This window comes from Setaria italica, chromosome III, assembly GCF_000263155.2.
Source record: "Setaria italica strain Yugu1 chromosome III, Setaria_italica_v2.0, whole genome shotgun sequence".
NCBI lineage: Eukaryota > Viridiplantae > Streptophyta > Magnoliopsida > Poales > Poaceae > Setaria > Setaria italica.
In genome coordinates, this window is record NC_028452.1 from 26,998,173 (window position 1) to 27,009,506 (window position 11,334).

General features: G+C 43.0%; 1 pseudogene; it reads left to right on the forward strand.

The window, feature by feature from the left end:
* Positions 1 to 731: 731 nt before the first annotated feature.
* On the forward strand, positions 732 to 3,227 carry LOC101753777 (annotated as a pseudogene).
* The last annotated feature ends 8,107 nt before the right edge of the window (positions 3,228 to 11,334 follow it).

The window sequence follows — 11,334 nt, forward strand, 5'->3', positions numbered from 1 at the left end:
ATGTCTGCCTGAATTATTGTGAATTTGTGAGCTCATAGCAGTGTGTGCTGATCATGCTTCGTAGTCAAGATATATATAGACACTGGATGATGCATCATACCGCTTCCTCGTATCATGCTTATAATATATTTTCAGCTAGACCTTTTTTATTAGCAAGGCTAAGACAGGCATGATATAATATATATTTCATATTTTCAGTAAAACCCAATGTAAAGCCAAGAGAAATATATGTTTCATACCGGCTAAAACACCCCATCAATGAGGTCTCATGATCAGGTCTATCAGGTTCCAGGAGTGACCGAATTCATTGAGACTTCTTTCCAGGAATAAGCAGTCTGCGCCAAAATAGCATCCTTGCATTAGACCATGCACCAGCATTTATAGGATATCCAATTTTATGTTCGCTGACTTCTAGGTTCTGCCTTTGGTTCTTTCCTGTATCTCTCCCGACCGCAATTGTAGCAGAGAAACTACAAGGTCCCGACTTACTTGGTGGTGTCATCTTGGAAAAAAGTCAATGTGCATCTGCATGGACAAACAGGCTTATTTTCGGTCCCCTCTCTTTCATTAGCCTAGCTTCCTCGCACATGCCCGTTCTCCCATTGTAGCCACAAGTAGAACCATTTCTCTTCTCAAGGGTCAATGTAATATATTGGAGAGAGTTTATCTGAGAAGCTGCGTTGCGCACCAATCTGATCATCTTCATGCATTGAAGATCATTGGTGCTCGACATGCTTCCTGATGATTGCATCACTGTAATTGCTTCTGTGATCTAACACAGTTTTTGCTCCGGTTCTTTCTGGGTTTGCGATGCTGTTATGAAACCCAGCCAAGCAATTGCATTTCCTTCTTGAGATCTTTTGCTGCCGTATTTCTTGCATCCTGTCTATGCATCAATGCATGATCATGGGATTGTAATAAAAATGACAAGAAGTCGTTTCCTATGTAATTCAATAGTTATTAGACATCTATCAAAGCTAAAGCACAACATACAACGTTGAGATAAGCATAACATTAACATCATCATCATGGTTTCTTTCAGATTTGGGCCTATGCTTTTCCAGAGAATAAAAGATGTTTTCTTTTTCTTTTTCTGCTGTCTATGTCTTTATAATTTTATCCCGAATCACATAGATAATCTTATCTTGAGAAGTTCACTTCAATGAAGACAGTACGTAGTATAATTTTATTCCGAATCACACAGTTGATCATATTTTGAGAAGTTCGCTTCAATGAAGACAGTATGTAGAATTGAAACCGCACGTGGTTGCATATCTAAAGCTTTTGATCCTCTCTCACAAATTGCATAGAAGTAACTGCACTAGAAAAAAAAATAGCTGTTCTTTGCAACAAAAGGTAGTGATGCATCTAATATTCACTACTCTCACGACGAGTCTGCAAAGTGCGACTATAAGATGTAATTCAGGAGTTATTGATTTGCCTTAAAAATATATGACCTGCATTTTTTGTGATTTGATTATTAAAATAAACCTCAGTAACAAAAAAAAAGACTCACATATTTTGTCCCACTCTGAAATTTGCAGGAGGAAATTTCAAGCCCCATAGCTGCTCATATTCTTGACTTCTATGATGGTGGCCTTGGTATGACCTCTTTGCTGCGGCGACTACCACCTCCGGTCCATTCCCTGCCACTGATGATGATGTTTCTTCGTCTACCACTACCACCCCTCCTATCTGCAGCTACGGTGATGACGCTCCCGCTGCTGGTGCCACCAGCCTACTCCCCATTGCCATCCTTCGACACCACTCTCACAGCCCTCCTTGAGGAAGAGCAACACCATGCATGGCCTTGACACTGAGCTCCTTCCACAGATCGATGGCCTTTCAGAAGTAGCATACTATCCAACTGCCACCGATGAGGCCGGCATAGGCCAATTCAACCAGATGGGACTTCCAGAGACCTTAGCTGAACAGGTGCCTCCAATGCAAATGAGCAGCAGTGCATCTGTCTTGATGCCACTCACTTCAGACTATGATGAGTGCTACACAGCAGCGTTAGCTGTAGGAGGGTTCATGGGTCTGGATGGAGCCATGTACCAGCAAACTGGAGCAATTCTTCCAGGCTGCAATGCAGAAGCATCACAACAGGGATTCTTCAACAGTTCCAGCAGCAATAGTACGGTAATGATTGGCGAGTATCAGAAGATGATGGAAGGTGAAGGACTGACCACACATATAACGACACAGATTCCATGCAAGGGACATTTAATACTAATGCAGAGATGCTGGTAACATTCAAAAACCTATGTATACCACAATGATGCCAAATAAAAGCACAGGTCAAGTAACCAGATGACCATGCATATCATTTCCCATTCTTACAGCGTTATATTAACTAAACAGGTAGGAGGAAATAATCAGCACTTAATAAATGGATGCAATGGGAACCCAACAACATTACCTCCAACAGAACTATCAGGATTGGAAGACTCCACATTTAAGGTTGTCCGCTTGTCACCTGAAGAAAGAAAGGAAAAGATCCATTAGGTATATAAAGAAACGGAACGAGAGAAATTTCAGCAAAAAAATAAAGGTACCATTGAGCATTTCAATAGAGCAATACTTGTGCATGGACATCTTAATTACCAATTCAGCTGTGCTGACACACAACAAAATGCAGTACGCTTGTAGAAAAACCTTGGCAGATAGCAGGCCCCGTGTCCGTGGAATGTTTGCAAAGAATGATGAACTCTGTGAAGCAGCACAATCAGGCTCCCAGAGTCATAAACATTATGAACAAATTGTAAGTTTTCAACTGTATTATAGTCTTATCAGACAGTTCAGTATAACTAGAAGAAATGGCGAAGGGAAATGTAACTTGGCGCACCATGGAGACAAATCATGAAATACATAATCATTTGTTTCAACTTCCTATTTATCCATTCTAACAAACATTAGCTAGGATATCTACTGGACACCCATGTCACTAGTGATTGAGCACAAGATTGTAGTGGATGAGAACATGTGGCCATGAGTTTAAGTTCCTATCCCATTAAAATTAAGAAAAAAAATTCTTATTATGTATTCTCATTGTTTTTAAACGAAAAACTGGCATATTTCTATGCATAGTTAACAAGAACTCTTACCTTTTTCAGGACCATATGAAAGAAGAAGACATGATGGACACATCTGACATTCTTGCGCAACTGAGTGGATTAAATTCCTACAACTACAAGTATAAATGCACCATCGAATCATGGATATGATTCCCAAGTCTCAAACACACAAACTAAGACCCAGTGTCTTATTTCAAGCTGTGTAACATCGAGCACAATTTTTTTTGTTTCATTTTCCATTAAAATAAACTTACAGCATTAGAAGCCCAATTGCAGGTCAAGAACTTAGTTCAATCAATGTAGATTTAATGTATGTGTCAATCTGCTATCACTTCTTTACCTTTGTCATAAGTGAATGTGGTAGTTAGTCTCCAGAACAGCGATTTGTGTATATAACTATGCCATTTATAGAGGCAAATAAAAGTTCCGAGGATCTCTTAAATATTTCTTTGTTGCAGAGTCTAGAATTGGTCTGCTCAGAGAATTCCAAGGAAGAAAGTAGAAATGATACATCAGAGTAATAAAAATAACATGGTAACAGAGCATATTAATAGTGATTTGTGTATATAACTATGTCATTTATAGAGGGAAATAAAAGTTCCAAGGATCTCTTAAATATTTCTTTGTCGCAGAGTCTAGATTTGGTCTGCTCAGAGAATTCCAAGGACAGCAAGTAGAAATGATACATCAGAGTAATCAAAATAACATGGTAACAGAGCATAATAATAAGTAAACTTAATATATTGGAGTGTCACCTTGCTGCCTTTTAGCCTGTGCCCCTATGTGCAGAAGGATCAGGAGTTCAAACCAACAAAGAACAATATAAATAAGCATAGCAAAAATGTTTAAGACTATACTCATGAGTTTAGTAAGGTTCATGATCTTGCTCAAAATTCATAGGCCCATGCAATTGTAGATCCAATTCTGTTGATTTTCTGTTTTAGTGGAGTTGTCCAAGAACAAGCTACAAACAGACTTATAGTGTATCCACAGTTGCGTTAGGGCAAAGATTAAAATCCTAATCAACAAAAATGTTTTCCTCTGAAGTATAATCACCACCTGTGTCATTTAATAAGTAACCAAAGTGTAAGACATACCACACTGCAGGTAGGCAATGTGAAGCTCTAGTAGTACTACCACATTACAAATCTCCATTTCGACTAAGCTACAATACAAACAATGATCACTCAAACCAACATTCTACAGAACTGGAACTCCGACTGGATGGCAATCTAGAAAACAACAGTCAAAATTCCATGTCAGAATTTATACTGTCAAACATGACTTTATCGATGAAGTCAATGCAGTTGAATTGCTGTACAGTTTCTTCAACCACACTTGTCTGACATACAAGAATATAGTTGCACCACTGGATCAAAAATCACCTCTACATATGTATCTGGTATAGAAGCAAATGTACAAACAGTTATGTGCTAAGCCTAGCTCATACTCATTAATGTTGTCACCTGGGGCACTGGCATAGCAAGTGAGAGCAATTCTGAGGTCCCTCGCTCCTCCAAATCGCACCAATCAGAACCCATCTCAGCTATAATCGGATCGAATAGTACAACTTGGGGTTCAGATTTGCTACACCCAAGCAGGACTAAGCTACTGGGTCTGGTGAATCCGATGAACCTGACGCAGCGAGAGCGTCCGTAACCCCAGAATCGGCCCCCGACCCAGACAGCGACCTCAGAGACGATGATGGCGACCTTGACGACCACCCCGAGCGCGTCGACCCCGTTCCTGAACCCCTTGTGCACCTGGAGCACATTTGTGAGCCTCCACACGCAACGGCGGCACGGCTGTGCCCCCTCCCTCCCCAACCGGCGGCGCACGGCCCACCTGAACCAGCAGCGTGCGGCCACTCCCTTCCTAAATCGGTCGGGCGGCCCCTTCCCTCACCACCACCAGCGACGGCCACGGCCCCTTCCCCAACCACCGCTAGCGACGGCCGCGGCCCTCCCTTCCCTCAGCACCAACACCGGCGGCGGCCATCGCTTCCTCCACCAGCAGCCACGACGGCTGCCACTTTCCCCAGTAGTGGTGGCAGGCCCTTGCTTCTTCCTTTCCGGATGCAGCGGCCGCGGCCGCGGCCTCACGTCTAGATCCGGACGGCTTGGCCGGCAGCGGCCACAAGCAGTACCTCCTTTGGACACGCTGGCGGCATCTCCTATGGTGGCGCGGCCCTAACAGTGATGGATTGCTCTATGCACGTCATGATTTCGGTACAATAATCCCCAGTATGGTTTCTATTCAATTCATTCATGAGTTTTTTGCGCTTTGCCTTGGTATGATGTGCAATGAAATTAAAAATATTAATTTTTTGGTTATATGCTCTATGAGTTAGGTTTTTACATGTTCAGATTCAGTCTTGCTATGATGATTGTTCATGAGTTTGATTTATTATGCTTTGTCTTGATTTGATGTGCCGCTCGCGTGGGCAGCGTCGAGCCCAGGCCAGTGTGCATAAGTTTCTATGCATGACTATACTTTTGTTGAAATGCATAGCCTGTCTGCTAGTTGCCAAGTTCATTGAGTGCATTCTATGCCTTTGTAAAATTCAAAGGAAAAATATTCCTATGCTTCTTGAGCCAACCGAAGCAAGCATGCATTAGGTTTTTGCTTGAACGAGAATGGTTGCCTGCTGCAGCAAGGTGTTGTGGCCATCGTCTTGTAGCAATTTCGCACTGCATATTGATATTTGTTCATGCTTAGTTTTTTTACATTGTTGGAACAGATTTATATGCATCATTGGAGCACATTTATATACATTATCCGATCACATTTTATACATATTGCTGGCTGCTGGTTATGTTTTTTTATTCATAGTTTTGCATGCATAATTTTTTAGAGAAGCAGTTGCCTGGCTGCGTCGCGTGGGGGCTAGGACGGCCGCGTGGCCGAGCGGCGACGCCCTCTCACCTGCCTCCAGATCAAGCAGCGACGCCCTCATCTCCCGACGTCTCTAGCAGCCACGGCGCCCCGTCCCGATCTGCGGCTTCGGCGACCTCGCATAGGTGACCGTGGCATCCCACCGCAAGCTGCATTTTTGGAGCAAGGTTTTTATGCATCTTGTTCTTCCATTTTTTATGCTTATTGAGCCATCAATGCAAGCAAGCATTGGCCGCTATCCAAACACGCCGCTGACCTTTATCCTTTCTGCAGCTTCGTCAAGTTCGCAGTCAACAGGAGCACCTCGGATGGCCCAACTGAGCAACACGTCCGAAGTGTCTGTTTCATTTTTTTCCTCACAGTGCTCACTTCTGGATTTATGCAGATTTGTTGGAAAATTTCTATATTAGGTCAACCAAAACTGCCAAAAAACTTCGAAGAGGATACATGGGCAATTTTGAAGGATGCTATCACAGCTATTTTTCTCAAGCAGAAACTTTCTTGTGATGTTGAGAAACTCTATCAGGTTACACTTCTGTTGCTGACACGTACTGTAATATTTATGCCCCCACATTAGCATTTGAGTACTTTATAATTGTTTTTGTACTGCAGGCTGCTGGTGATCTTTGTCTACACAAGCTAGGGGCAAACCTATACGAACGAATCAAGAAAGAATGTGTAATACACATAGCTGAAAAAATATCAGCATTAGTGGGTCGAAGCCCAGATTTGGTTGTATTTTTGTCTCTGGTACAAAAAGAACATGGCAAGATTTTTGTGATCAGATGTTGATTATTCGTGGTATTGCTTTACTTCTTGATGTAAAATATGTCAAGAATGTGGCAAATATTTGTTCAGTGTGGGATATGGGGCTGCAACTGTTCCGCAAGCATTTACCGCTATCCCCGGAGATTGAACACAAACTGTTACTGGCCTTTTAAAATTAAAGTAGCAGTAATGAATTTACACTAACTATCTTAACTTTAATCTGCAGGTGCCAACGGTACATTGAGGAGGAGGAGAAGGTGGTATCGACTCCATGAGAAGCAAACTGCCTACACAATGCTTCTAGAGAGGATAGCTCCTGGTGTATTGGGTCAAGGAGTGTCCCAAGAAGTGTCTGTACTAACGGGCATACCTATGGGGACATTGCGGAAGTGGTGGAAGAAATTCAAGGATGTCGGTGGAATGCACGGACTGGAAAACAAAAAGTCAAGAAACTGTGGGCAGAAGAGGATAGCCTTCGATCCGGAGGTTATCAAACAGGTGGACTTGCGGAAAAGAACCACTCTTAAGGATCTGGCAAATGAGTTGAACATTGCGAAGACCACATTAGGGCGACGTTTGCAGGAGGGCTTGTTGAGGCGTCACACAAATGCCATCAAGTCAACATTAACAGATGATAACAAGGTAGGTCGGGTAAGATTTTGCTTGTCAATGCTTGACGAGCATACTGTCCCGCACAATCCAAAATTTAAAGTGATGTACAACGTCATTCATATCGATGAGAAATGGTTCTACTGCTCATGCAGTTGCTAGAATTACTATTTGGCGCGTGGCGAAGAGGAGCCATATCATAGCACCCAAAGCAAAAACTTCATTGAAAAGGTGAGCGATGGATTTTTTAAATTTCAATATTCACCTGATTAGAATTTAAATGAATTGTTAATAATGGCATGATGATGTTATTGTGTCGGTGATGTTTTTGGCTGCGGTGGCTCGCCCACGCTTTGATGCTAACGGCACAGTGATCTTCAATGGAAAACTAGGAATTTGGCCGTTCACATACAAAGAAGCAGCAAAGAGGAAGAGCAAGAATAGAGATGCGGGAACCATGGTACCAAGAGTAATATTCTCATGATGAAAGTAATTCATTTTTATTGACATGGTGCTTAATTTCATTGCATAGGTCACTAAAGTACTCCCGGCGGTTACTCAAGATGTAAGTCGAGAGTACATGATAAATTTTCTTCTTCCTGCCATAAGGGCGAGATGGCCTGCGGCCGAGCGTGGCATGCCGATATGCATCCAACAGGATAATGCGAAGATGCATATCCCTATGGATGACCCGAAGTTTGTCGCTGTGGCTCAAGCTGAAGGGTGGGACATCCGTCTCACATGCCAGCCTCCTAACTCTCCAAACCAAAATATTCTAGATTTAGGTTTTTTTGCAGCACTTCAATCACTTTTCCACAAGTTGTCTCCAGGTAATTGTTCAATCAGGCGTACTTGAAATATGTTTACTTGTGAGTTGTGCTGATTTTTGAGTATTTGTGCAGGTTCTATTGAAGACATTATGATGAAGGTGCAACATGCCTTTGACGAGTACCTAGCCGAGCGCAGCAATAGAATATTCCTCACCTTGCAAGCATGCATGCGTGAAGTGTTAAAGCAACTGGGAGGGAACCACTACAAAGTTCCGCACATGTGGAAGGCTGTGCTAGGGAGGCTCGGTGCTCTCCCGGCGGCATTAGAATGAACTGCTACTGTTGTTAGAGATGCCATTGAATTTTTGCCGGACGCTTAGTTTATGTAATCAGACTAGGCCTTCTTGTGTTGAACTCCTATTGTTTTCCATTCAGCTCTGTTGGCTTTATTTAGTCCTGAACTCGATGTAAAATTTCTTGTGAAAATAATGGACAAGCTACATCGTGAGTCTATTCATTTTGGAACTAGTACTTACAACTCGTACATGCATGGATCATTTATTGGAACTAGTAGTAGTCGTACAAGTTTAATTGATCAAAAGGAGTACTCGTACATGCTCAAAATGATTAAAAGGAGGAAACGACAAGGGATAAAAATAATTATTCATGCTAATCGATCAATTAATACATTCCTATATGTTCTTTCCGGGTCGCTCCCATGGTCTTCTTCATCGCTACCAACATAGCTGTTCATTGAAGATCCATCCGAGGGTGGCTCAAACATAGCGCGCATCTCGTCGCACCCGGAACACTCATACTTTGCTATCTCTCTGAACCAATGCGAGAGGTCAGTCTTCGTTCCGCAATTCAAGACACGTCACACATGGCACCAGCTTGATCTCCTCCTTCAGCATGGGAAGCGAGATCGCTTGGTTTCTCTTCTCCTTGGGCATGAAGATGAGTTGCAGTTGTCCATGGAAGGGGCGTAGAAGTCTGGCGTGAAAGAGAGAGGGAGAGAAACAACGCTATGGAGATACGCGTGCCAGAGAGGTATCGATCGGATGCATATGTATAGTCTATATGTTCTGTTAAGAAAAAATTCTTAAATCTAACAGATTGGTTGGGGCATGTGCTATGTACGGTTGGAAGGTTTCCAAACTAATCGGTTCCTTTTTTTTAGAGATTTTGTTCCATACACGTGGGAAGCTGGCGTGGGAGCTGATAGGTACCTATATTTTGGAATTTTCTTTACAAATCTATATGACTTATATCAAGGAATGGAGGGAGTAGAATACTAATTATGAAAGGAGGGAGGATGAATTAGTTCCTAACCTTTAGAACAGTTGGAAGAGTGAAATCCCCCCAAATCGTGGGAAAAATGGGTAGCACTGTCGGTGTTTTATACCCAGCAACCTACCGAGGGGTATCCCGAGGTAGTAGATTGGTTGGTGGGGGATCACTGGACCTAGAACTCGAAGGTGAAAGTGACACAAGACACGGATTTATACAGGTTCGGGACACCAGAGTAGTGTAATACCCTATATCATGTTTGGGGTGTTGTATATTGCGTCCTATGCTTGGGTATTATTTGGTGTTGAGGATTTGGTCCTCTGTTGTGGTTCTATGAGGTCTCGACCTACCGATCTAGGGACCCCTGCCCTCCTTTATATACTCCAGGGGGTGGGATTACTAGTCGGTTACAAGGTAGGACTCCTAGTAGGATTACAGGGTATGAGTCCTAGTAGGATTATAGGGGAATCCTAGTAGAAGTCTGTCTTCTTCCTTCCTTGCGGGTACCAATGATCTATCCCCGATAAGTCCCCGAGTACTTCATAGTCGAATGTAGCAGTCTTCGAGTACTTTTCAGATCCTCGTTGAGTAGCTTAGTGCTTCTCGAGTACTTTGTTTGGCTGAATCTTCAAAGTTCTTCAAAGCTGCCATGAGGCTATGGTGTGATCAAGCTCTTGATCATCTTGATTTTTTAATCTTCATCTATGCTGATATGGAGGGTGGTGGAACTCGCACTCCATTTGGAGTAGCCCTGGAGCTTTAGGTTGAATTGAAGAATCAGGCTGAGAGTCAATAAAATCTTGAATCTTCTTTCATCTTGAAAAAATCAACTATTCGGTGTAGGTTATAAGCCCCCGAGCCTTGGATGGATTAAATAATCAATCCAAGGGTCTAGAGTGTAGTTATGCGGTGTCACGCAAGTCATTGTCTCAGTAGTTTTGCGGTGTTCAACCCTCGAGCTTCTAGGCTAGGTGAGTTGTAGGAGCCATGTTGAGTAGTTATTAGCGTCCAACCCCCGAGCATGGGTGCTAGCAGAGCCACTAGAGGTATTCCGAGTACTAATTAGCACTTAGCCCCCGAGTTTGGAAGCTAGCTGATCCATTGGAGGTACGCTGAGCATCGTGGATCGTCACCGAAGCTTGACCTGAAAAAAGAGATGCATACATTATGTAGCATATTTCTAGAATATTAAAACTACTAAAATTTATTTAGTAATGAATGTTAATGTTTTGTGTCGTGCTCTTATTTCGGTCATATTTCTTCTGAGTAGTTAGTCTATTACCAGGGACGGGTGAAGCCATAAACTGCCCCTGGAAAATAGTTTACACGGGCGGGTTAGGGCATCAACTACCCCTGAAGACACTATTTCCAGGGGCAGGTGGTGGTGTCACCCACCCCTGGAAATGTACTTCCAGAGGTGGGTGATGGCATCACACACCTCGGAAACAACTTTATAGAGGCGGGCCTGTTACCCGCTCCTACAAACAGCTATTTATAGCATCGAAAGCTAGGAGCGGCTAGCGCGCTGTAACATCCGTAAAATTCACTAACTCAAATCATCTGCTAAAATTCGTTTTCAAAATCTTTTGTTCGTTGAGCTCCCGAAAATCCTTTCCTTCTCGGCGATTTCGCCGTCCCGGCGCCAGAAGCTGACAACCATCCTGTTATCTTTTTTTTTTCTCTTCCTCCGCAAATTTCGCCGCGTGCCCATCAAAAAGCCATCATGCATGCCCGACCGTTTTCCGCAGTTTTTGCTGACTCTCCCTCTCTTTTTTTTTCTTTTTTCCCTTTTTTCCTTCTCTTTATTCCTTTCTTCTTCTTCCTTCCTCCTTTCTTCTTTCTTCATCCTGGCGCACACCGGCTCCTGGCTCCCTGTGCCTGCACAGCGCCCCTGGCCTTCCTAGCCATGCTCGGCCGCTATTCAA